Source organism: Mandrillus leucophaeus, unplaced genomic scaffold (genome assembly GCF_000951045.1).
Source record: "Mandrillus leucophaeus isolate KB7577 unplaced genomic scaffold, Mleu.le_1.0 Scaffold61, whole genome shotgun sequence".
Lineage (NCBI taxonomy): Eukaryota > Metazoa > Chordata > Mammalia > Primates > Cercopithecidae > Mandrillus > Mandrillus leucophaeus.
The window spans coordinates 5,637,218-5,665,159 of record NW_012106586.1 but is presented as its reverse complement, the minus strand read 5'-3'; the positions used below and the strand labels follow the sequence as shown (position 1 = coordinate 5,665,159).

At 41.9% G+C, this 27,942-nt stretch overlaps 1 protein-coding gene across 1 annotated transcript in view; it reads right to left on the bottom strand.

Annotated features, from left to right (window-relative positions):
- Positions 1-26,011, bottom strand: part of LOC105553835 (microtubule-associated tumor suppressor candidate 2-like) — a 366,625-nt gene extending 340,614 nt beyond the window's left edge. Inside the window, exon 1 of the mRNA XM_011999993.1 lies at positions 25,937-26,011. The gene's annotated coding sequence lies outside the window, so the exon portion shown is untranslated. The remainder of the gene's footprint in view (positions 1-25,936) is intronic.
- Between the last annotated feature and the right edge of the window lie 1,931 nt (positions 26,012-27,942).

Below are 27,942 nucleotides of genomic sequence, written 5' to 3'. Positions count from 1 at the left end.
GTTTATAAATATGTATACATTTGTATGTTTATAAATATGTATACATTTGTATGTTTATAAATATGTATACATTTGTATGTTTATAAATATGTATATATTTGTATGTTTATAAATATGTATATATTTGTATGCTTATAAATATAAATTTTTAAAGTAAATTTTAAAAACCTCTATTTTCAGAAGAATGTAGAAGCACTTTGCGGCACCTGTGAGACATTCTTCTGCTAAGATGTGTTTTTTCCTCACTGGTAAGCCTACTCCAGGCAAACCTAGGAAGATAGGCGTACAAAGCTCACGATACACTCGCAGCCAAGGAGCAGAAACAGTGTCTGCTAATACCCTCTTATGTCTAAGGCCAGAATTCCTCAGCCTCGGGCTATATGAGAACATTTACAAGGCTTAACACAACACCTTTAATGACACTGTGGGTTTCTATATAAAGGCTCAAGGTGGGAACCAACAAATTGTAACCGAGTGGGAGGCTTGTAGAGGACCTGAAAGGTTTGAAACAGAAAAAGGACTGGATTTTAATAAGGAACAATCTGTTTTCCTGGGGACAAAGCCTGTAGACCAGCTTCTGAGAGCCCTGGATGCCAACTGCTTAAGAAACACAAGGAAAGTTGGAAGTAGGAAAGAATGCAGAAAAAAGTTCCTGAATTTGATGAGCTTGCAGCTCTGTTATAACCTTCTCTGGATAAAGATGAAGCTTAATCACCAAAGCTCTCCTGCACATTAGTGGAATGTTGAGAAACAAAAAATGAGACAGCATGTGAGTTACTTTTACATGTTTGCATTTTCTATAATTTCTTCATTTTGATCTCCCTCAGCAGACTAAAGGTAATCACTCAAATATATAATGTCTGAAAATACAAAACAACAAAAATTTTGCACATTTGGGAAATAGAAAAAAGGAAGAATCACTCACAAAACCATGACTCTACTGGGAAATATCTATTTATGATGTATTTCCTCTTTTTCATACATGTTTAACTGAAGTGATTTTGTATATAAAATTTTTATTCTTATTTTTCCATTACTATCATGTTCAATTTTTTATGTTATAATAATCTTCAAAATCATCACTTTTAATGACTGGAGAATTCACCAAGGGAATATATCCCAATCTCTGAGCACATAAGATGTTTCCAATTTTCCACTATTATAAATAAAGCTACAATCAACAACTTGTATGTAGAGGGTTTGGTTTGGTTTTGTTTTTGAGAGGGAGTCTTCTGCCGTGCCCAGGCTGGAGTGCAGTGGCGTGATCTCCGCTCACTGCAACCTCCACTTCCCAGGTTCAAGCGATTCTCCCGCCTCAGTCTCCCAAGTAGCTGGGATTACAGGTGTGCGCCACCATGCCCGGATAATTTTTTTGTACTTTTAGTAGAGACAGGGTTTCACCATATTGGCCAGGCTGGTCTCAAACTCACGACCTCAGGTGATCTGCCTGCCTCAGCCTCCCAAAGTGCTGCGATTACAGGCGTGAGCTACCATGCCGGCCGAAGGTTTTCTTCCTTGCACTAGTTCATTAGGGTGCATTCCAAACGGGACACTGAATCATTAGATATCCCACATTGACTGATCTTTGGATTACCTGTCAAATTGCTCCCCAAAGTTTTAAACTAACTTTCTACACAACCAAAAACAAATACAGTACAACCCAAAACACAGAAGAGTATGTCTTTGCCAACCCACATATTGTTCTCACTGATTTCTTTTCAAACTGTAGCTTCTTTCCATTTTTTTTAATTCGATTGAGGCTGGCCTATTTCTATATGTTGATTAGGTACATTTCTTCCACATTGTCTATTCATGTTCTTCGCCCATTTATCTACCATTTCTCAATTTGAATAAGCTCTTTGTATAACAAATATATTTATACTTGATAATATTTCAGGCAAATATATTTCTCACTCTGGCTACATTTTGTTGACATACATTTATTTTTATGAGCCAAATTCCTTGATCACTTCTAGTGCTTGAAAGTCATCTGTCATCCAGGAGCTTCATAAACATTACATTTATTTTCTTTTTTTCTTTTTTTTTTTTGAGACAGAGTTTTGTTCTCATTGCCCAGGCTGGAGTGTAATGGCACGATCTTGGCTCACCGCAAACTCTGCCTCCCGGGTTCAAGCGATTCTCCCGCCTCAGCCTCCAGAGTAGCTGGGATTACAGGAATGCGCCCCCACAACCGGCTGATTTTGTATTTTTAGTAGGGACAGGGTTTCTCCATGTTAGTCAGGCTGGTCTCAAACTCCCAACCTCAGGAGATCCACCCGCCTCAGCCTCCCAAAGTGCTGGGATTATAGGCGTGAGCCATCATGCCCAGCCATTTAAATTCTGTTTTCTTCTGGCTTTTCTAATGTTTGACTGCGTTCCTGCTGTTAATTTACTATGTAATCATGCAGAATTTGGGTACATCCTAGCAGGTATCAGCCTACATAAATGTTTCCCAAATTTCAAACCAGCCATGCGACAATATTGCCGAATAAGCCATTCGGATTGATCTGTGCTATTTCCTTTGTCATACACATACTTTCCATTCAAGTGTGAGGTCAAGGGGATATCTACAGACAAGGGGTATACACATATGCATGTGTTACAGTCAGCTTCCAAGTTCCTTTATAAATTTAGCCTCTCTCTGTCCTATGTTAAGGATGAAAACTAAAAAGCGCTTTCTTTCCCACACATTTTTGGAAATTGGGTATATATGGGGTAGAAGATTGCGGCAAAAATTGAAGGGAAGAAGCATATGGGGGTTCCCTGGGAATCTTTAGGGACGGGTCAGGGAAACCAGCACAGGAGGGCATTTCCCACTCAAACACTCCACGGGGTCGCCACCTCCACTCACGCCTCCAGAGCAGTTCCCTTTCACACAGGCACTCCTCAGGCTGCTGGACATGGGCAGTATCTGCCTCTTCACTTTCCCGATTCCTCCACACAGCCAGTAAGTGCCAACTGAGTGCCCACCATGTGCCAGGCACTGTTGTAGGCTCGGCAAAAACACCACTGAACAAAGACCCTGGATTCCCGATTGGTGACAAATATTCCCAAAGATGACATTGTGGCCTTCGTGTAATTGCAGTTGTTGCCTACTGATTGCTAAGCGCCAGGGATTTGGCTTCTTTATTCACATCCATGCAAAATCATCTCATTTAATCTTCCAGACAACCCTTGGGCTGTGTTAACACCATTAAGAGTTTAAAAAAAAAAAACCACAGAGGCTCAGAAGGGCTACATGCCTACACAAAGGCGTTAAGTGACAGAACTGTACCCACACCAGGCCTGTCGGGTCCCACAGCCTTCAACTCCAGGTAGAGCAATCATTCTGCAGAGATTAACATGGATGTGCTGACTACCTGCGATTCATTCTCTAACTCCAGCAATCACTGTTAAATGGACAATTAATCTACATACTCTCACACGAACATTTTAGAAGTACTACATTCGATCACATAGGACTTCCCATTGTATGTGCCACCCTAACTCCAGAGGGTTACCTTCTCTACTTAACGCCACAGCACTGGGAAACTGCCCCGCTAAGGGCCCCAAACAGAGACTGTCCAGCAAGGAGCCCTGCCCTCCACCAGCCTGGTTCCTGCCCTGCAGATGTTTGACCATCTCTACGTGCTGGCTCTCCCCAGCAGGCTGGTAAGATTCCCTAACAGACTGGTTACCATCATGATAAGAACAGCATTCGTTACTGATGGAACGAGCAAGGAACTGTCTGCCTGACACTGGCGAGGTTCTGTTCTCAGGCCAAGCCACGGCTGTCCAGCACGGCCCTCCAACAGGTACCATCGAGGGATGCACACTGTCACACCGTACCCGACATGTAACCTCAAGTGTTTGCAGAAACTGACTGTGACAGGACAAGAGTTGACATATATATGAATTTTCTCTGAAAGCAGTGTAAGAATGACTTGTCCTAGCTCTTCTAATATCCAGCACGCACAGGGAAACATCTGAGGGGGATGGGTGTGAGGAGGGTGCGGTGAGTCAGACTCCAAACATCCAGGGATAAGCCTCGTGCACGTCCCCCACTGGGCTGACACGCAGCACATGGCGATGTTTTGCTAAGGTGCACTCTACCGCCGCCACTGCCTTGACTGAAGACCCGATAGCCCCCTCCCCAGCCACATTTTCCACATGACGCTGGGTTTCAGAGGAGTCTGAAAAAGCCAAGACCTAGGTCTTCTTTCCAAATCCCACATTCCAGCCTGGTGATGGTACCTGACGTCTCAGGGGTTCTCTGCTCACATCATTTCAGACACTATCCTCTTAGGAGCAAGAAAGTCACACAACCTGATTCCTACAAAAAGCTGGCAAAGGAGTGACTATTAGAAATGCTGCCTCATTTCTCCTCTAGCAATTGAGTCATTTGCATGTTTTCACAGAAAATGAAAATAGTTATCAGGAAAAAAGAAACAACAGTATTTGTTTAAGGGAGGAGGACCCTCAATAAAATCTAGAAATTGTATTTTGATTTTATCTCCAAATGGAAGCTCTCCCTACAGATGGCAGAACATCATAGCACATGGCAATTAAGCAAATTCTAAATCCATCCTGCCAAAGATTATCTACCACTTTGTCTAACTGATCACAACTAAATGTAATAGAAATCAATCCCTCCCTCGAACACTGCCTCAACCCAAGCACAAGGTTCTGCAATAAAAGTAGGCAGGATGGAGTGTATTGATCAGCAAGATTAATCCTGAAATAAAACCCAACAATCTGCCTCTCTCTCTCATTGGGCTTCAGGGGAACATGCTACAGGAAGGGCTTCCACCCACCCCCGTCTGTGGATCCTGGTCATCCCTCACAAACTTTGTCCCTGAACAACATACGCATCTCCCATATTCTACCCTTTCTCCTGTATGTGTCTCTGTGCAGCTCCTTAAAGAAACACAGCCTTTCTTAACTCAGTCCCAGGATGATCTACCCCATCATCCTGCACAAGTTCAACATGTTTTGCAAAAATACAACTTTACCTCTGTCGTTAAGTCTAATAATGGATACTTCTACCCTGCATGCCAACGAGTTCTGCAAACTCATGAGAGCCTTCATTACCGTAGCTTAGCAAGCTGGCAGATGTCCACACACATAGGGCCTAAGCAGCCAGCACACGCCTAATTCCCCAGTCCTAGAAAGTAAAGGAGCATTCAGATAGCGCCAGCTTACGAATGGGGCTGTAAACACATTTCTCCACATAAGTGACTGGACTGTAAGGATGTGCTTCCTGAGTTAGTACCCAAAGTTCTTTCGTTCATACGTCTCTGAAGAACGCAGCCATGCCTGCCCACTGTGGGGACTGTCTTCAGACATCCAACCAGGGACAATGCCACCAGCAGCCCACAGTTCCCACTGGGTCCCAGCCACCCCTGTAGTACCAACCACTGAACAGGGCAACACAGGGTCAGGTCCAACCTGGTTCTAGCCCCACTGGGCCTCAACTTCTCCTTCTGTAAAATGCAGCCAGCAGCACCTAATTCAGGATGTTGTGGAGATAGCAAATGTGATGACTGCGCAGGGCCTCCCATGTAATTATCTACTTCCCCCTTTCCCCAAAAGCAGCCTGTCTTGAGTACTTGCCGTCTCCTGCTACCAAAGTACTCCTGCTTCCCTTCCTGGAGGGTTTCCCCACTTGTTGGCTGTCTTTACCGTCTCCCACTCCTCTCTCCACCTGAGTGGCAGCTCAGTTCAGGGAGTGTGCCCTGGAGGAGGAGCTGACAGATCTGACCTCAACTCTAGCTGTCCCGTTTCCTCACCCGGTAAAACTCACCCTTTATCTGAACTTCATCCCCACCCACCCGGTCACTCATCCAGCTAAATCTTCCCTGTTCCTCCAGATTTTGCAGGAAGCTCCCCGACAAACATGCACCCTACTCCCTGTCCCCTCTGCACACAACAGTCTGAATTAAGGGTTCCTCCTTCATATTCCGATAAGCCTTGTACACGTGCCTCTGGAGAAATTAACGCATTCTATTTTAAAGTGTATGTCCCCTCTCTAAGTGCTAAGTTTGAGGGTGGGGGATAGATGGTGGGCACATGCTATAATTTTATTGTCAACTTCCAATGCAGCAAATCTTCAACACACATTTGATGTTGCCGTAGATAATGACAATGATGTTCTGCCTGTCCTGCCTGCCTGGGAGGTAGTGGATGAAGGATGGGAGGAAGGAGAGCCAGGGACAGATTAGAGATACAAGTTTAAATAACTATATGAAAGAACTCAGTCAACTAGTCATTGCTATGCAATTAATATAGCTTTGTCCAGCAGGTCAGTGAAAAAGACAAATTTGCAATTCCAAGGTTTTTTCTTTAGACGTGGGTTTAATTCGTGAGCCATAACCCCAGTATAATATATTCATATAAACTAAAAATCTGATGCAAGGTAGAAAAGTCTTTCAATCCTACATACCTTCATTCAAGAATCCTTCCTGTAAAATAATGTCAACTTAAGGGAAGAGCTACACATCCTTAAACTCCCAAGCTTATGAAGACCCAGCCTCTCAGGGAAAGGCACATTCCCATTCATGGGCTTTCTCCTTCTCATTTTTCAATTAGGTCAAACCCCTCTACTTTATATCCAGAGCACCACACAGCTCTCCTGCATGGTACCTACTGCTGTTGCAATCGTACACTTGTGCTTTTAATGAGATTTACAATAGCAGGGGCCCAGCGCGGCTTTATACACCACAGTGTTCTTAGTGCCCAGTCCAGGGTTCAGGGTATGTAGCAGAGACTCAAAAGGATTTCTGGAAAGAATGGAAAGGTAGATGGATGGATAGATGATGATGGGTAATGCTGGAAATACCGACGTGAACCTGTAAGGTAAGATTCTGTGCAGAACACTGGAGCTAACTTGAACATAAGTAAGCATCTCTCCTGACCTTGATTTGTTTATATTCTCATTCCCTAAGTACTTTCTTACAGAGTGATCATCAAAGCTCCATTAACATGTCCTTCAGTGCTTCCATATTACTATGTCAAATGTATTTCCATTCCCTTCTGTATTTATTAAACACTTGAAAAGGGCAGTTCTGTAGTTTGACTTTCAAAACCATTATCTATTTCTGCCTTTTCCCCAAAGACAGCCTGTTCTCTGGTACCGGCTGCCTCTTGATAGGAAAACCCTCTTTCTTCTCGGATACCTCTCTCCACATGTGTAGTATCTTTACCTTTTCTTTCAAGAACCAACTTTGTTCTTATCCGAGTCTCTACTCCATTTCCCACATGATTATCTTCCTAAAACCTGATCTCTGATCTTCCATCCCTCCAGGAAGTTCATGAACCCTTTGACTTTAGCCTTTCAGATTTTTAAAAAGAAGAATCACTAGTTGGATGGGCATGTTTCTACATTTAAGAAGACTTGCCTTTGTCTTCCAGAACTATCATCTTCACAAATTTTCTCAGTTGGTACAACATTCCCTGTAGGAAGCCACCAATTCTATACCCGAGATGGTTCTTTGAAACAGCATTAATAGCTACTGTAAATTAAATTTAACCTGTCTTAATACACTCAATGCCAAGGATTAAATTTAACCTGTCTTAATACACTCAATGCCAAGGTCTTCCCCCGCCAGGTAAAGCAGGCAAACGGGCAATCAGCCCCTTCAGGAAACACCAGCTCCCCACTTCCTTAGAGAGTCCAGGGTGAACCTGCTCCACCACTCAGATGTTTTGATTTAGTGGCTACGAAGTTGTGTTAGCACGCTATAAACGACAGGAGTCTCTCTCCGCACAAGTGCCTTGCTTTTTTGGTTTGGAGTTTTAGTGGAGTTTCTTTGGGAGAGGTTGTTTGGACATATTGCAGCTTAACAAAATCATAGCAAAAAGCAAACAAAGATATGAAATAGTACTCTTTATTTTGGCAGGGGGCGGGGGGGGGGCTTCTGTTCTATGGCCAATGAAAAATAGTCATTTTTTAAATCCTCCTTAGGCCATTTTCAGTTTGTTGGCTAGCCATAAATGTACAGCTTGATATTCCATAAACAAATTTGTCAGAGAGATTTCCCCAGATAAGCGGCAGAGTTCTGCAAATCTGCAGATGCACACAACTGCAAACATCAGCACCACTGCTGTTGTTGCTGGCAAAGTGATAACAGAAGCCCTCCTTTCAGCTGATGGCCCGTTATTGCCTGGGCTTCCAAGATCCTGCCAGGTTCCCCAGTGGGTCTATCTGTTCAGCCAAGTGTCAGGCCCTTGGAGACACCCAGTCTGACCAGCTATGAACTGCAGCCTCAGGATGTGTCAGACTGAGCATGCATTCCACATTGTTGGCTGCATTTGGGCCTCGCCACTGCTAAAAAAAGATTTTATGGACAATCTGGGACTTCCCTACATATGCAGCCATCCGTTTACTCAAACAATACTTAGTGTGCCTAAATGTGCACTGTGTCCAGCTTTGCAAGTCAGCAATCTTCAAACTGGAGCTCACAGACACATTTCAAGGGTGCTCATTTTAAGGGAATCGGTTTACAGAACCTTACATTCTATTTGCACTTTTTCCTAAAATTGTTCTGCCTGGGAACATCTTTTCTCTCACAACTACCCTTCACATTCTGAATCTTTCCAGGGTACATAGATGTGGGGTATAAAACCTTCCAGTGACAATCATCAGAGAAACGCAAATCAAAACCACAATGAGATACCATCTCACGCCAGTCAGAATGGTGATTATCAAAGACAAGAAACAACAGATGCTGGCAGGGCTGTGGAGAAAGAGGAACGCTTTTATACTCTTGGTGGGAATGTAAATTAGTTCAATCATGTGGAAGACAGGATGGTGATCTCTCAAAGATCTAGAACCAAAAATACCATTTGACCCAGCAATCCTATTACTGGTATATACCCAAAGGAATATAAATCATTCTATTATAAAGATACATGCACGTGTATGTTCGTTGCAGCACTATTCACAACAGCAAAGACATGGAATCAACCCAAATGCCTACCAATGATAGACTGGATAAAGAAAATGTGGTACATATACACCATGGAATACTATGCAGCCATAAAAAGGAATGAGATCATGTCCTTTGCAGGGACATGGGTGCAGCTGGAAGCCGTTATCCTCAGAAAACTAACACAGGAACAGAAAACCAAACACCACATGTTCTCACTTATAAGTGGGAGCTGAACAATGAGAACACATGGTCACAGGGAGGGGAATGACACACACTGGGGCCTGTCGGTAGTGGGGCAGTCTAGGGGGAGGGAGAGTGTCAGGATAAATAGCTAATGCATGCTGGGCTTAATACCCAGATGATGGGTTGACAGGTGCAGCAAGCCACCATGGCACACGTTTACTTATGTAACAAACCTGTACATCCTGCACATGTATCCTGGAACTTTAAATTTAATTTAAAAAAAATGACTAGTGCCTGTGGGATGATAGAATTCTGCTACTAAAGAATAATCCATTAAAATAAAATAAAATAAAATTCCAGTGACAAAACCACAATTCCTACTGGCATATCAATAAAGATTGGTATATTTATCTGTTGGATCTAACCAGAAAAGAAAGAATCTACTTTATTTGGCATAGAGGGAATTACTGCAAGGCACTGATTAAACCAATGAAGGAAGAGTTGGTAAACCAGCTGGGAACCTCAGAGAAACCCCAAGATGAGTAAAGGATGGAAGCTAGCACCACTCCCGAGCTAAAGGGACAAAAGGAGGAGATGTGTCACCAGAGCATCCCCAGGAGGGAGGTGGAACCACCATGAGCCCATCCAGTGGGAGCTAGAACTGCCAGGAGACTAAGCTGCTACTGGACGCCTCACGGAAGTCAGGGAGGGGCAGGGAAGACAGTCTGGCTCCTCCCACTGAGAGTCTCTCAAATTACCCGGGGATCAGATTCTACTGGCTAGACTGAAAAGAGGGATGTAGTTCGTTTTATTTCTTAAATGTCAATGTTTACAATAACCTAGGCATTACTTCGCAACTTTTAAAATTTATGAGGAACCAATGGAACTTTTAAAAATGGGCAGGTATATGTGATTTTTCAAGGCTTTTTAGGAGGTACATGAGCAAAAGTTTAAAGATCTCTGTGCTGGGAAATAGAAAGAGAGAGAAGAGCTATCCCTCCTTAAATGTGTTCATGGACTAACAAGGCAGAGGGGAAAAGGCAAGACCGAGCTGTGGCTCCTGAGAGGGCTTCACACTCAGACAACTCTTACAAACCTTCTGGGAGGCAAGGATTGTTGTCTCTGTTTTACAGATGTGGGAACAGAATCTCAGCAGGACATTAAGCTGCCAAAGGCCAAGGTTGCCAGCGACATAACTAGAAGTAAAAATCAGACATCTTTAGTTCCACGATTTCTTGCGGAGAGAAATGACTCCCTGGTTTCAGATGCACAGAAGCAGCATGTTATAAAATACTCCACAGGAGTGTCTCCCTGACTGTAATGTGCATACAAATGACCTGGGATTCTTGTTCAGATGCGGATGATGATTCCAGAGGTCTCGGGTGAGTCTTGAGATGCTGCATCTCCGAAAGCTTCCCAGGTGATGCCTCATTTGAGACCACGCTTTGAAGAGCAAGTCCCTCAAGCAGTGGACACTAAGCCTTCTCGAGTGGACAGCCCTAACTGTAAGAAGCTTTGAGCACACATCCCCCAGTACAAGTGTACTTGCTTATTCATGCATTGTAGATTACATGTATTCTGACCAGTAACTACTGCAACAAGCCATCCTCTACAGATAGCACAAGATACACTGTTAAAATAATAGCTATGAATCCATATTTCAAATAATCTTCTTTATGATCTTGAATTCTTTGGCCAACTTCTTATCCAGTAGGATTAGGTTATCATTTGTTTTTATTTGGCTAACGCAATTCTCACACACACAGTAGTAGAAGGAACATAAATTCTGCCATCTCTTTGATGCTCATTTGCACTTTTACTTTCTAACATGATGGTCAATCTCTGGTTTTTAAGCCACTTCTCTATTTCGTGAAGGTCAATTTGGTTATAAAAAGATAACGTATGCCAGGCGCGGCGGCTCACGCCTGTAATCCCAGCACTTTGGGAGGCCGAGATGAGCGGAACATGAGGTCAGGAGATCGAGACCACCCTGTCTAACACAGTGAAACTCCATCTCTACTAAAAATACAAAAAACAGTAGCCGGGCTTGGTGGCGGGCGTCTGTAGTCTCAGCTACTCGGGAGGCTGAGGCAGGAGAATGGTATGAACTCGGGAGGCGGAGCTTCCAGTGAGCCAAGATCACGCCACTGCACTCCAGCCTGGGAGACAGAGAGATTCTGTCTCAAAAAAAAAAAAGATAATGTAATTTGTAAATCTACTCAATCCCATACACATATGCGACAAAAAGGACAAAGGTATGAAGGTGTCACTGTTTCCCACGCAATGGACCTTCCACCAGCTGCCTCAAGACACCTCGGCTCAGAGACTTACAGGTTGCCCAAGTGAGGCCAACTGTGTCGGCCCTTATAGCAAAATATAATAAAAGCTTAGTTTCTGTCTCATCGGCTACCCCCAGCAGAATTTTAGGAGCCTCCAAGGCATCTATTCCGGCCACTGCCATTCTAGAGAAGAGGAATATGTAACCAGTAGGAACATGGAGAACAAGAGATCATTTTCACAATTCAACATGCTGCTGCTTTCAGGATCAAATACATTTTCAAAAAGTTAACAAAAGCATAATCAGTGGAGAAAACATTTCAGATAGGACTTTTTACCTCTTGAAAATTAAACTCCTCTCCTACCACACACTCATACACTGAACTGTCCCCTCCCTTTCCCACTTTTCAAGATTTAAATCTCTTCCAACCAGATCCAACATGAAGGCATCTGAGACAACAGAACATTCAAGTAACTGTTAATTAGAATACAATCTCAGACCTTTTTCAGATCATCAGATGCCATCCATCCACAGGAATCCAGCACGGAAGTTTTTTCCAAGGATGGATGGATGGATGGATGTATGTATGTATGTATGTATGTATGTATGTATGTATGTATTTAAGACAAAGTCTCGCTCTGTCACCCAGGATAGAATGCAGTGGCGTGATTAGCCTCCCAGGTTCAAGCAATTCTCTCTCCTCGGCCTCCGGGGTAGCTGGAACTACAGGGGTGTGCAGCACACCTGGCTAATTTTTGTATATTTAGTGAAAATGGGGTTTCACTATGTTGCCCAGGCTAGTCTCGAACTCCTGACTTTAGGTGATCCACCCACCTCCGCCTCCCAAAGTGCTGGGATTACAGGCATGAGCCATTGCACCCAGCCTTTTTCCAAGGAATTTAAAAATTCTGTAAATTAGTGTTGCTCAGAAACAAATACATTTTTAGCCTCTCAAAATAAGAGTCCTGAAAGACCATTAGCCTCCCTTTTCACAAACTGTTGCAGACAGACCTCCCAGCTACTGTGCCCACACCATGTCTGTATTACTTTCACTCACTTTTTCTTCTAACAGATATTTAATGAGTGCCTCCTGTGTACCAGACCCCACCCAAGGTGTGGGGAAACAGCAGAGTAAGAGCCATACTGTCATCCTCCCAGAGCTTCCATTCCAACTGGAAAGACGGATGAACAAAGGAGTATGTAATGTAGGGAGAATGCTCTGAAGAAAATAAGTCAGAATAAAGAGGGCAGGGAAGGCAGAGGGGCACCAGATAGTGTGATTAGGTGAGGCCCCTCTGAGGACGGACATTTGAGCAGGCGGAGAGGAGCCAGCCCTGTGCTAAATAGGAGGGAGGAATTCTGCAAGCAGAGGGCACAGCAAGTGCAACCCCTGAGACAGGAAGATGACTGAAGGCTCTCAGAACAGCAAGGAGGCATCAGGAGCGAGGGGGAGTGGGAGAGATGTGGGGTTCAAGTCCTGGTGTGATGGAAAGCAAATGTGAACAGGAGAGTGCTATCATCTCACTTAGGTTTTAAAGACTCACGCTGGCTCCTGTGTGGAGAGTCGACTTCAGGAGGGAAGAGTGGAAACAGCACACCCCCTACGGTGCCACCTCCTCCAAGAAGCAGTGCCCCAGGCCAAGCTGGGCGCTAAGTCCTGCTCAAATGCTCCTACCCACTCCGATACATCCCACAGGGCCAGGGGTGGAAAGTGACACTTCGGGGGTCCTCACTTGCACAAGCCCCTTCAACATACACATTCATCTCTCTACCTCCTTTAGTAATTTTGCATATTTTTTAAGGAGGGCCTCTGGAACTGTGCGTGCTTCAGGACCCTGGTCAGAGTCCTTTTCAGCAGGTACCAGAAGTACCGGATCTATACTCATCTATACTTCCTCTTAGACTCTGAGTGCCTGGAGGGCAAGCATCATATCACATATACTTTCATATCTCTGACACTTGCATAGTGCCCAATTTGTTGTAGTCACTTAGTACATATTTTCTTAATTATTTGCATGTGGTGATTTGTTTTTGAAACAGGTTCTCTGATTCCTTTTCTTTGTGGATCAGCAATACCATGGCTTTGGGAACCACTGGTCACTTACAATGAATTCCATCAAGGTCAATGGACAGATGTATGTGCTTACATAATGGCATTTAAAAACACAATGCTGAATGTTTCAGAATCCCCAGGCCTGCATTTGAATTATGCAAATGTTACAGATTTCTTATTCCTCTTAGGTTCACTCCAGATATTTTTATCACTTTTCTCTACTTCCTATACCAACATAAGTAAAGGCCTTACTGCTAAGAAACAAGACAAAATAGAGTATAGAGACAGCCCTCAGAGACACCTCAAAGCCTTACAGAACAAGCAAGCTTCAGGCAAGAACAAGCTTCCATCCTTTTCAGAATATGTTTTAACTTGCAAATAAATGATCATCCTCATTTAACAGGGATATTCCCCTCCTTTCTGGCAACCGAGAGATACATTCAGCTGCACACAAAAAGGGGAAATTTTCATCTAAAAATAAATGAAACCATGGTAAACAGGCAACTGAATTCTGAATGCAAAAATCAAGGTAAATTTTCTCTACCCAACGATCTCATATGAATAGAAAACAAGTGATTGTAATAAGAACAGGTATAATAATGAAATTTTATACCCAGCATGAGATTTTAATTTTAATATAGCTGTCTGAGTTTTGCCATCAAATGAATCAACTGCCTAAAGACCAGTCTCCAGGATGGTTTCGAGACATCCTTAACACATCCTGCACAAAGAATGAAAGTTCTCTGTAACAAAATTAAGCTTCACTTTTACAAGTCCCTTCTCCCTCTACTGTTTAACACTTCAGTGTTAAGCATACCCTCTGGGCTATTTATGTTTTTAATATTGCTCTTGTAAACAGTGTTGATCAGAACCCACTGCTGCTGGGAATTCTACACAATATTGCAAAGTTCTGAGTTGCATCTAGAGAGAAGGTGCCTGGTGAGACTGACAGAACGCTTCGCCCAGCAGGGTTGTTGCTGGCCAATTAGCCAAGCTTGGCCCTTCTCCCTGAATTTGCCACGAGCCAAGATCAGAGCATAAGAAAAGACACACACACCTTCCAGGTTGTACCTGAACCCTGAGAAAACAGGGCTGGCTTTATTCTACCTGTGTCCAAAAACTGGGATGGGTCCCTATACACAGGAGAATTTATCTGTGTCGAATGTCAGGATGGCATTGACATTTTTGTCTATTTCTAGAGCTTGCGGACGATATAAAAGTACTCCTTCAGGTCCCTTTCTTTGTCCAGGTAGGTACTATCAGAACGTTCAAAGGCACCTTACACCAATGAGCAGACTGCTGCGTACAGTCTCTGGCAGGCGTCTATCCAATGGGCCCTGATGAACCAAAGGGAGATGCTCTCCCATCCTTATGGCCTGTTCCAACAACCACGAAAAGATGAATTTGTCCCATTCACTGTTTTGAAGCACCTGAGGTTTCTATAGAATGGAATCTGATAAACCATGACAGTACCTTGTTTCCTGGATTTGGAGGGGGTAAGAGAGGGGGAAATCAGGTTGTTAAAGACTTTTCATGCAGGAAAAATGGGAAGGGCTTCATACAGGCTGCTGAACTTGAGTTGAGTCTTGGAAAACTTAGAGGTAGAGAGGAGCGGGAAAACAGCATTCTAGACAGAAGAATGTCATGGTCAATGAGAGACAGGCAGCACAAGGCATGTTTAGAGGACAAGAAGGAAAGTCTGGCTGGGGCAAAGGGTTCAAGCAGGAAAACGGTGAGAGAGAAATTGGGAAGTCAAGCACTTGGCCTTCTCAGCAGAGCCAGCACAGATGGCGTCCACGGGGCAGTGCAAGGTAATTTCTGAGCTGGCTGTAGTTATATCTGTCTGTGCCCCTAGCTGCACGTAGTGCTGCTGTGAAGCTCAGTTTCTAGTTCTCTAAGGACTCTGTATGATGCCCACTTATTTTCCTATTACAGGTTTGTGTTGAGTTTGCTTTTTGGTGCAGCTGTTTGCTTAGAGCATATTCCTCTGTGGCTCCAGACCAACTGGGCTTTCATGAACTTCTGCCATGTTTTTGCCTGTTCAGCTTTGCAAACAAGCTGATATTAGAGTTGATGACTTTCTATCTTCTCCCTCTTAGAGATCCAGGTGTCTTATTTTTACTGACCTAAAACCTGCTTTGAATCTCCGAAATGACTCTCATAACCTCCGGCACATTTTTTCCAATTATCTAACTCTGAAAGTACAAAAGGAATGTTTGAAAAACAAATAAAACGCTATTATCTCCAGGAATATATGCACTTAATCACTCAACCAACAAATACATATGAATTGTGGACTAGGTTACAGGGTCTGTACTAGACACTGGGGATACATTATTAGTAAAGTTCTCCAAAACATGCTAAGCGATCATCAAAACTATTCACCTGCTGGATTAAATCATAACAAGGCTGTTACAAGAAGACCATGCAGCAATATGGGCTATTCATCCAGACTAGGGTTTCTCCACTCTGGCACTACTGGCATTTGGGGTCGTAAGATCCTTTATGAGGAGCTATCCTATGCATTACAGGATGACGAGCAGCATCCTTGGCCTTTTCCGGTTAGACGCTAGTTGCACAGCCAAAAATGTTTCCAGACACTGTCAAATGTCCACTGGGAGAGTGGGCAAATCCTTGTAGGCTGACATCTAGACCATTCGGGCCAAAAATATCTCTTCGTCAACAGCAGAGGGGTTGGCAGGGAATAGGGTGGGGTTAGAAATACCAATTATTACTATAAAGTGATAACAGGAATGTTTACTGAAAGACTCTTCTAAGTTAATTTTCTCTGAAACTCAATAATCACACCCCTTGTTATTGAAAATACTTCTGATTTATATTCATCTCTTTTCCTACCACATTAGATACCACTCACACACCAGGTACCACTAACATTACAACAAGCTTGTTTTTATTATTTAATCCATAAGATAAGTAGTATAATTTAATCCTTTTGACTATTATCGTTCTTACGGTATCTAATACTATTTTTCAGAAGAGCAATTACTGTCATACAATATTACGGATATAAAACATCACAGTCAAACCAATATTGGTGACCCCCATACATACGAACCATGAGTGGCTTAGGCAGGATGGAGAAAAGGGGCTTGCGAGTCCCACCTCTGTGTTTCCACATTAACATTCCTTTAAACTATTTTTTTGAAGCTGTTTGTATATTGGGCTATCCCAATAGATAGCAAAGTCTTGGAAAGCCGAAACCAAAGTTCAATCCTTTTGACGTTCTCAGCATCTGGCACAGTGACTATCACAAAGCAGGCATTCTATATATATACACACACACACACACACAAAATTATATATAACATATAATGTATATACAATGTATAACATATATAATGTGTATATAATGTATATATAACATATATTTTACATATATACACACACACACATATCCCTGAACTAGAAAAGGAGTGTGTGACAGGAAATGTGGATAAAACATGTAGTGTGGGAAGGGTCTTATATTCCTGCTAAGAAATCGGGGCATCATCCTGCAGATAAATGTATGCGGAGGTCAGACGACAGGAGGGCTGAGCCTGGCCAAGGCAGAAAGCCCCGGTGAAAGCCCACCTTTGACAGTGTACAGGCCCAGCTACTCGCCTCCTTCCCGCTCTCCTCCCAAGCCTGAGCTTTGCGTAAGATGGGCGCCCAGAGGCTGCATCTATGGGAGGTCCATCCAGCATCAGAAAGCATAACTCTGAGACAGCATCAGTCTTCAGGGCTGCTGCATGGTTTCCTTGGACAGTGCCCTAGCAGGACTTGAGACCAGCCAGGAGATGGGCCTGGGAGGTATTGAAAAAGCCAAGAATGAAACAAAGTCTGGGAAGATGCAATCAAGAGAGACACAGATGGAAGAACTAGGTCACATAGGAAAGGAAATGAGGCCTTCCCTGCAAAACCACCCTGCCGACTCCTCATCAATTTGCCAGAGCCACAACAAGACACAGGACGCAGTGGAAATTGACAGGCACGGGAGAGAGGTACAAAATCACAGTAAGTCTCGAAAGTCTCAAAAGTTATCCTTGGTGTCCTCTAGAGGAATCCAGGCCTGACACTCCACTGAGCCCCATTTCTAGAGATCCTCTTACCCTTTCCTTTGGACCACTCGCCTCCCTCTTCCTTCACACTGAGGAACCCAAAATCAGAGCTCCTATGCCCTGTGTCCCTCTATCTGGGAGGCAAAAACTTAGACTCCACACTCATACCCACCTTCTCATTTGCACTAGAGCCAACCAGAAGAATCAAAGGGGCCAAAAAAAAACCTCAAGTGATATTGACTTTATTGTCAGAAACTCTATATTGTTCATGCCTATTTGAATATCTTCCCACTTTGTCAAAAAAAAAATTACCTTAGATGATTTTCTGGCAGGCTTCTCTTACCATCCTAAACACAGTACAGCACACTGGCTCAGCCGGAACCTAACGAGGAAATGAACTCTTCCACTTCACCCCCAATTAAAACTACGAGAACCACAATGAATCTGGCCCTCCGCGCTTTGCTCAGAAAATCCTCATTGATTCACCAAATGTTTATGGATCCCCATTATGTGTAAGACACTTTGCCAAATAACATTGGGAACGAATAAGACGTGGATACACCACTGAGGAAGCATAGGGCCCAGTAAGGAAATAATGTCTGTTCACAAATAACAAGGTGCAAGATACAGGGATGCATGAGGTATGAAAAATTGCCATGGAGCTAGGAGACACTAGGGAGTTTCATAGACTATCAATTTTGTTATGTTTGCCTTTGAGAGGGAAGATGAGTCCTGATACCCTCTTCCTATTAAGATTCATTGTTTTGTTAAGAGTGCATTTCCTTACTAAATGAAAGACTACTTTATTTTCTGAATGCATATACAAGAACTGCTTCTACATGAAGCGGAAGAAAACATGAGTTCTTCTGACAAGCAGTCTATTAAAAATGCACTGTAAGTGGCATATTATTTGCACATCTATAATCGTCTGTGGAGATTAACCTGCCCTGATAATTTAATTTCTCAAGAGGAAAGAAGAAAACTACAACTAAAACATTTAAAAGCCACACACAACTTTTGACTTGATGGACCGAGAAGTATATCTGCATGTCCTGGTGGATGTTAAAATGCTGGAGTGAACTGAAATGCCTTTTAGAACTTATAATTAGCCAAATGTTTTCAATATAATTCTTTCACGTTCTTCAGTTATTACAGAGACCTGACGACTCCTTTAAACTCCAAAGAGAGAGCTGCCCTGGATTGGGAGACCTCAAAAACTTAGTTTAGATTTCCCCCGTGGCCTCTCACGTGGGTTCCATATTTAAGAAGTGTTCGTTCATTAACAAACTAGTTCAGATTAGTGCAGTTATGTAAATGCCTAAACATGATCCACAGTGCCAGGCTGTAACTCGAGCAGCTCTACTTCCTTACAGGACTCTGTTTAATATGCCCCATTCTGAAGGAGGAATAAATATTTTTTAAGGAAAAAAACTGCATATATGTTTTTAAGCAAAGCAGTTAAATTAGCAAGTCTAGTAATGTCAGGTTCTTAAAGGAGATTTAAATGAGGCTTCATTTGGAAGTGAGAAGCAACATTCACTCTGTAGCAGGCACTGTTATATTACTGAGTGCTCTCCCTTCTCATTTCATGTAATCCTTACAGAGCTGCAAGCCAGGTACCATCCCCTTTTAAGGTAAGGAAACCGGAACATAAGCAAAGTCACACACTAAAAAATGCCAGAGCTGAGATATGACCCAGAGTGTCATCAAAGTCTACATCGTCCTTCTTTGTGGCTATCTGATAACTTATGTACCCTTTTATTCTGAGCAACATGTATAGCAAGTTGTCTAGGTTAAAAAACAAAACAAAACAGAGAGGGAACACAACAGGGACCTCTATCACAAAGCTGGTCCTTCCATTAGTTTTTACACCATAAAGGATTTTTTTTCCTTCCAATTTCTTTTTTTTTTTAGTAATTAAATATATTTTATTTCTAAAATAGTATGCATACATAAAATAGAATTAAAAAGTTAAAGAGATAGTAATATAGTGAAGTAATTTTAAAATACCTAAACATAGGTAAGCAGTTTGGAATGTAAATAACTTAAAGTATTGGCTTTCATGGGTATATAGGGCATGTTATTTTAATCCTATGAGAAAAACATCCTATTTGCTCTCGTTTTAATGCCCTCTTACGGACTTCTAATTCTATTTATTCTGATTCAGGCCTATATAGTTCTTTACATTTCAAAGCGATTTGAAATAGTAAACATTTCTCAAATGTCAAAGATAGACCATATTTTTATATTTCAATACTCATACCTAGCTTTATGTGTTATAATGGTTGACTAATTTGGATTTTTTTCAAGTACTGTGAAATTACCTATTGTATTATAACTTAGAAATAAGTCAATTTAAGATTTATTATATAAACTAAATTATAGCAAATGTAAGTTACAATACCAATATAATGATAATGCAATATAACATCATTTCCAGCATATTTTTTAAGGAATGTGGAATTCCTCACATAATGTCATGGTTGATGGCTGTCTAAAGAATATGAAGCTCTCTGTGGTACTGAAATATTCCATTTTCTTTCAGGCATTGGTGTAAATGTGCATGATAACTGCTTCCAGGCAGGTGAACGATAGAATAACATTTTAATCCTCACTCTAAAAGGATTGGTCACAGAGAAAAGTGACTTCAATTATTTTCTAAAAAATAAAAGGTGAAGGAAATTGTACTACTTATAAAGTGGTCATTGCTTACATAGTGACATTTCATTCAACATACATCATTCTAAAAACATAAAATAAAATAATTGACCGTCACCCTGAGCTCTCGATATGTCTCTGTGCTGCTGAAAGAATAAGCAAAAGACTAAGTAAATCTTGTTTTCCTTCGAGATGAAAAAAAAAAAAAGAATTCTACTTCCCAGAGATACAAGATTCAAAGCTGCTTCATTCATTCTAGAAACATTTCCTGAGTGCTCAATGCACGTTGGGCGTTTATTCGTCAAAGTGTCAGGAAAATGGTAGTGAATAAACAGCCAAAAATCCCTACCCTTGCGAAGTTTACATTCTAGTGACACGTGGAATCTACGGCAGAAAGATGAGAAAATGTTGCTGGCCAGGAGCGGTGGCTCACGCCTGTTACCCCAGTGCTTCGGGAGGTGGAGGCAGAAGGATGGTTGTTTGAGATCAGCTTGAGCAACACAGCGAGACCCCATCTCTACAAAAATTTAATTAAAAAAAAAATTGGCCAGGCCTGGTGACCCTTGCCTACAGTCTTAGTTTCAAAAGCCTGAGATGGGAGGATTGCTTGAGCTCAGGAATTCAAGGTTACAGTAAGCTATGATCACACCATCATACTCCAGCCTGGGTGATAAGGTGAAATCCTGTCTCTAAAAAATAAATTAATAACTAAATTAAACTACAATTTTCAAAAAGAAAATGCTGGCCAGGCACGGTGGCTCACGCCTGTAATCCCAACACTTTGGGAAGCCAAGGTGGGTGGATCTTCTGAGCTCAGGAGTCCGAGACCACCCTGGGCAACATGGGTGAAACCCTGTCTCTACTAAAATACAAAAAAAATTAGCTGGGTGTGGTGGCGTGCGCCTGTAGTCCCTGCTCCTCAGGAGGCTGAGGCATGAGAATTGCTTGAGCCCAGGGGGTGGAGATTGCAGTGAGCCTAGATTGTGCCACTGCACTCCAGCTTGGGCTACAGAGTGAGACTCCAACTCTCTCTCTCTCTCTGTCTCTCTCTCTCTCTCACACACACACACACACACACACACACGCACACAAATGCTGCAGACCCCTTCCTCCCTCGCCATGTGCCAAAGTTGCTTCCCAAGCCATGTGGGGTGGACAAGGACTTCTGAAAAGGCCTTTCTCCTATCCTGGCATCTCAGAGAAATATCCCCATATTAGCAACTGAACATTAAATACACACACACACACACACACACACACACACACACACAAGCAGCATTTTAAAAATCAGGACGCTAAGTACAATGAGTAACAACTACATAAATATGACAGAGAATTAAATACAAAATCCCTTTCAGGCAAAAGCAGATGTTAAAAAGCCATTTTTTAAATGTCATTTAATTCATTCTCCTATCTCCTAGACAGAACCAAACTCAACCTTCAAAAGAAGAACATAAATGATCTCCCTATGCAAACTCCCCAGCTTCTGCCCCAGGAAATCGCGACCAAATGGCTGATGTCAGCTCAGGTTCTCAGTGCTTCTACAAGGAGAGGGCAGAAATCACTGTATTAAGAATGTGCAAGCTGAAGCAATAACTCACATAACACTTGAATAATTACCCATTCATTTTGAATCATTCTGTAATTCCTGTGATAATTTCAAATATGATGAACTCCTTTGACATAATATGAGTATTGCAGGAAGTTTTCCAGGATTCCCATTGTAATTCATCATTAACTGGATGCATGTTCAAATATTACACAGCTCCCTGCTACCTGCTTCTAATAGCAGGAGCAAAGCCACTTCGTTTGCCTACTGGCATGCTTACCCAGTTAATTTCCAAAGATGACACAGTGCCAGCATGACCCAGCCCCCTGTGTGTGCCCTGATGACCTAGTTTAATAAAATCTGGACTCATATCAAACAGATCACAGGTTTAATTCCTGGCTACAGCAGCTACGTAACAGTACATACAAGAGAGTAGTGCAGGGAAAATTGCACAGTCTTATGCACCATTTAAAAATGGACAACAAAGAAGCTTATACGGTTTCTATCATCTTAAGAGAACTGCCCATGTGACATTTACTGACTCCACCACTCCCTTTATCCCAATAACCAACATACTAAAATTCTGGGCTCTGGATCTATGAATTTAAATATTAAAATGTGTTTGGTCCTTTTTTTTTCCTCCTGTGTTTTCTGCCTAATGAAAAAGATGAATTAGGGAAAGGATTAACCTTACCCTACTTCAGAAAACAGACTCTGTGACCCCGGTGCTTCTAATCTATTCTTGAGGATAATTTTAAAGCAGAAAATAAGATGCACACACTGCTGAGTTTCTTCCCATTCTCCAAATCTGAGGTATTTCAATGATTTAGATACTTCTGAATCACAGGACCTTCTTTGATAGAAAAATTTAAAAAAAAAATAACCTTCAGAAATCTCTAAGGTCTCTAGGAAACCAACTGCAACCAACGATCCCCTCACATCTCATTATATGGCACAAATTTAGTTCTAGGATTCCCCTGGCCTTGTTCAGCTGGTGTCCTCTAATGATAGAATTATCTGCTCAATTTTAAAGCAGCTCTGGGGGATGAGATGGGCTGGTCTGAAATGCATAATATTTGAGAAATGAGAAAGACATTAAAAAGTGGAGCCAGTCAGGTTCCAAGGAGGCCAGAAAGTCTAGTGGCAATGGGCATGGCTGGCTACAACAGTAGCTCCACGCTTCACCTCTCAGAGCTGTAAAATGAGAGCCATGGCAGCACCTCCCCAGATGGGGTTCCGGGCTCAGCACAGTACTGAACTAGGAGCACCCACTGTACATGGCTGTTACTAGCATCTGCACAGGGTAAAGTCATTCTGTCCCATTAAGCACGCATCAAGCACGTGGTGCTCTATACCTAATCTAACATTCAGTGCAGGATAACCCACTAACTCCCCTCTTTCAAAAGCTGTGCTAGCCTAAATCTCTCTTGCTGCGGAGTATATACATCTTTACAGAATCACCATAAATGATCTCTTCTTTAAAAGAATGAGGACAACTATTTGGACCATGCAGTCACAAATTATTTCAATCCAAAAATCATGAAGATTCAGGACAGTGAGAATACCAGATCATCATCAAACCTATCGTTCTGTTTCATTTTAATATTCATTAAGCCAGTGTTTTCACAAATATTCCCTCTGTGTTTTCTAATAAGGAATATCATTCTCTCTACTGAAAGATAAGGAAACATGAAACACAAAATTATTAGCTCAGTATCACAGGTGCCAAACATCAGATCCAAAGTGCCTTCATAGTCTCACTCCCCTTGGTGTTCCACAGGCAAGGATAATATCCACAAAGTAGGACAGACAGCTAAACAACTGTAGGGGTGGGAGGCATTAATTGATCTAAGCCTTCTTTATCTGGTTTCACTTTTTCCTTCTACCTCCTCCACTCATTAAAAAAAAAATCTACATTTCTTTCTTCAAAACATAGATCATTTGTGTGTTGAGGGAGCAGAGGGGAGGTCGTTTTAGATGTAAATAACACCGGGGCAAAAATGGTTTTTGAATGAATGGTTTTTGTAATCGATCATGTTTCTGTGCTTCTGTATTCAGAGTATCAAATCCTCCACTATATACATAGAGGGGAATGGGGGAGAAGGGGATAAATGATACAATAAGAAAACAAACTTTGGCCGGGCACGGTGGCTCACGCCTGTAATCCCAGCAATTTGGGAGGCTGAGGCAGGCAGATCATGAGGTCAGGGATCAAGGCCATCCCGGCCAACATAGTGAAACCTCATCTCTACTAAAAATACAAAAATTAGCTGGGCGTGGTGGCACGCATCTGTAATCCCAGCTATTCGGGAGGCTAAGGCAGGAGAATCACTTGAACCTGGGAGGTGGAGGTTGCAGTGAGCCGAGATTGTGCCACTGCACTCCAACCTGGGTGACAGAGTGAGATTCCACATCAAAAAAGAAAAAAAAAAAAAAGAACGAACTTTTCATCCCACAAAGAGAGGGCCCCTTGAATATCCCTCTGGTCAATTTGTCTCCAGCACCCAAGAAACCAAAAGCTATTACTTAGGCCACATAATTTGTGTCCACAGCCTGGCATCTTTTCCATCTGTCATCTCTTCCTTCTTATGTGTCTTCAGCACCACAGGGGCAGCTGCCAGCCCTCCACTACCAACCATCCAGCCACTCCAGCGGCCACCACCATCCTCACCACCCCACAACCTCCACCACTTTCACCATGCCTCCAACTACTATGACAGCCACATCCACCTACCTGCACTGCGTATGACTTTTCCCCATATCTGTTCCAATTTCCTCATTAACTTTTCAATCACCAGTCACATACTCCACCTGCAGCCCCTAAATCTGGCCCCAAAGTATTGCCACATCCCACTTAGCCTGTATTTGTCAACCAACATCTATCAAATACACCTAACAGCAACATCACAGCTTTTTGTTTCATCAGAAGATTATTTACAAAAATTTGTAAGTAATGAAGACCCATCCACTATGAATGTACTCAACATTCTGAAAGCAAATCTCTTTTACGGAGAAAAACAGTCCAAGTTTAAATCATCTTTGAGAACAAGGACACCACACAGGTGGTGATCTATAGAATGAAGCTTTCATGATTAAAGTAGGGTGAATCTGAAAGCACATACTATAAATCACCACATGGTAGCAACTCAGTCATAAATTTAGTTTAAAGCACAGTGTAGGTGTTTCTTTCCTAGTTTTAGCCCTAGAAAGTTCAGGCTACCCCTTTGGGACCCCAAACCTATAGCTACTATGCTTCCGATAAGTTTCTTTCAAGCCACCCAAGTTTCTAGTCAAAGCCAAACCTCAAACTCTTGTTTCTATCCTCTGTCCCCTATGACTAGACCTTAATAAAAAGTGTTCCTTCCTTAGAGTCTATCATGAGTTGAATCCCAACAAGGCAGAGCCAACCTGCCAGTTGCTCAGGTTGCGCACTGTCGAAGAGCACCATGTTTAAGGAGGCATCAGTCTCATCACAAGCATCTCTCTACTCGTTTAAAAGCTGTTCGTATTTTTATTAACACTTTGATGATTTAAAGATGGGTAATTTGATTATTTATATTACAATTTTCTAGCACATGGCAATAAAATGTCTTGTACTAAAAATCAGTATAGCTGAATAATTTCCCATCAGATGGAAGTGAAATGTCTTACAGAGGGGTGCTTTGGTCTGATTTGCACAAAGCGCCATATGGGCTAGCAGCAGCCTTCAGAAAAGCTTCCCTCAAACGTTTTAAGCTTTCTGTGGTCTTGGCTGTTCACTAAAGCTTCTGCTCTTAGTTTAATGGACTGTTTGCACTGCATTCACTTTTTTCCTCCCAATCTGGTCTTCTTCCCTCAGTAACTTCAGTTATCAAGCACATCCCCTACTTAAAGCTCATGTCCTATGTCTGTCCATTAATATTACTAAACACATGCTAACATGACCCTTTGTTACAGAAGATCAATTGCTATTAAGAGGTGTCAACTCTAAACACACCCTACCAATTTAAAATCACTAACACGTTACTTGAACTCAGTCAATATCTAACTAGATTCCTCACAGCTTTAAAAAAAAAATTAAGCTTTCATATAATTTATTTTCATTGACTTGTTTCATTAATAATATCACTTATTTAGAAAAAAAAAAAAAAAAAAAAACTACCACCAGCTATTTACCTTGAGTTTCAGGAAGTAAACAACATTTGAGAGACAATCACAGGCCCAAATCGAACGGAATAATAAATCAGGTAGAAATCCACATGAACTCACCCTGCTCGCCAGAAAATGAGTTTTACTGCCATTGGTGACAATGGGCCCTAGTAAACAATCCAGCTGTGGAAACCTTAAAAAGAAAAAGATATAGGAAAATTTAGAAGGAGAAAGATTCAGGAAGGCATAAACAGGAATTTCATTATAATAGGTCTTCTCACCAAAACATAAACTTAGTTCACAAGTCCCTGAATCTATGCAATAATTATACCACAGACTCTTCATAATTGGAGTTGCTTCATCAACTCACCATTTTTTCCATTAGCTGAGTGTAGGATTTTAGAGATACTTAATCTTATTTTCAGATTAATCCTCACTGGATTACATGACTTCAATTTTCTTTCTATATTAATCCCTCAAGTAGTTAATGATCTGCAAACTGATTCTTAAATACACCATATAAATGAAGTATCTTAAGGACTTAAGACAGAGCTTTTGTCAAGGGAAGAATACCTCTGTTATATGAACAATCATGTCCATTTTATAGATCTTAATTTTCATATTATGCACCAAATTTATACTGTCATGCTTATTTTCTTCTAATTCAGAAGCAATAAAAAAACAGAGGAACTATGAATCCTACACACAATATTAACGTTAATATTAATTAAATCATTAAGAAAACTTTAATTCAAAAAATCAGCAAAGAACTCTCTTCTCTAAATTGTCCAACAGGAAGACTAGTTACTAGTGGTAGAAAAGAGACAAATTTTCCTCCCAAATGTTACTGGCATATATACCACAGAATGGCTGCTATTAGTAGGTTGACTTATACAAAATTGCTGATTATTCAACCATTTTTTACCTACACACATGGCAATTTCATAATTTTACAAACAAAAAAAAATAAACAGGATTGAACACCCCGGTGATTATGAAACAACTACATTTTCTAAACTACCTGTTGCTCCACATACATCATTTTTCTGAGTAACATCAATGGTCTGGGTATGAGTAACTGATTCCATCCTAACTTACCATCAATGGTATCTAAAACATAAGAAAGGAAAGGAATGACCTCCAGCATTTGGAAGGGCTTATGTGTATCTTTTCAATTATTTCTTCCCACCCAGTCCCCCGTTTACTTCCAACCCCCTCGACTTCCCCTTTGCAACGTAAGACTCTTTTCCAAGAGCATAGATGTGACAGGAAGAAAAGCTAAGGGCTGGAAGACAAAAAGGTGAGAGGGAGCATGCTGATCTCCAACAGGGGCAGGTGAAAGGGAAAGCAGGCAAGAGCAAGCGAGGGACAAGATGCAGGGGGCAGACGGATGCAGGAATAAGATGCAGAGGGAAGCGTGCAGAAGAGCTGCCCACTAGCTCGGGACAGGTGTGGCCAGGGAGCAGCACCCCACACAGGTCCAAGCCCATGGGGCAATGAAGTGAACATTTACTTCTGTCTTGTAATAAATGCAGTAACCCATCTATTTTAGGACCTACCCACAACTACCACCACCAGCACAACAGCATCATAACCACCCCACAATAACGTTAACTCAAAGCATGTACAACGCTAATGGGAGTAAAAACTAGTGCAATCAAGGCCATTTGGGTACCCCAGGTACAGACAATTCACAAGTTCCCAAAGGACGTTTTCTTCTGAGAAGGAATAGAAAAGGGTTTAAATAATTTTCCCTCCCATCAGGAGACCCATTAAACCAGCAGCCTACTATAAATTGTTTTGTTTTTGCATGAAAGAGCAGCCAGCTGCCAAATGAACTTTTTAATCTCTTTTTAGTACCACCCATTTCTCATTCCCTATTTTTCAGATTAATTATGTGAGGATAAGATGGAGGATTAAAATCAGCATTCTGTGACATGGTCACAGAACGGTGGTGACAAAGTCAAAGTTGATATGCTAGATGAAACCTGTCATTTTGTTCACATCCAATCAGAATCTTAAAAACACGTAAGACCATGAAATGAAATGCAAGCAAAGTAAATCTGACATTCAGAGGCACTCTGTGTTGTTCCAATAGCGACTTTCCCCTTTAAACAGAGATATTT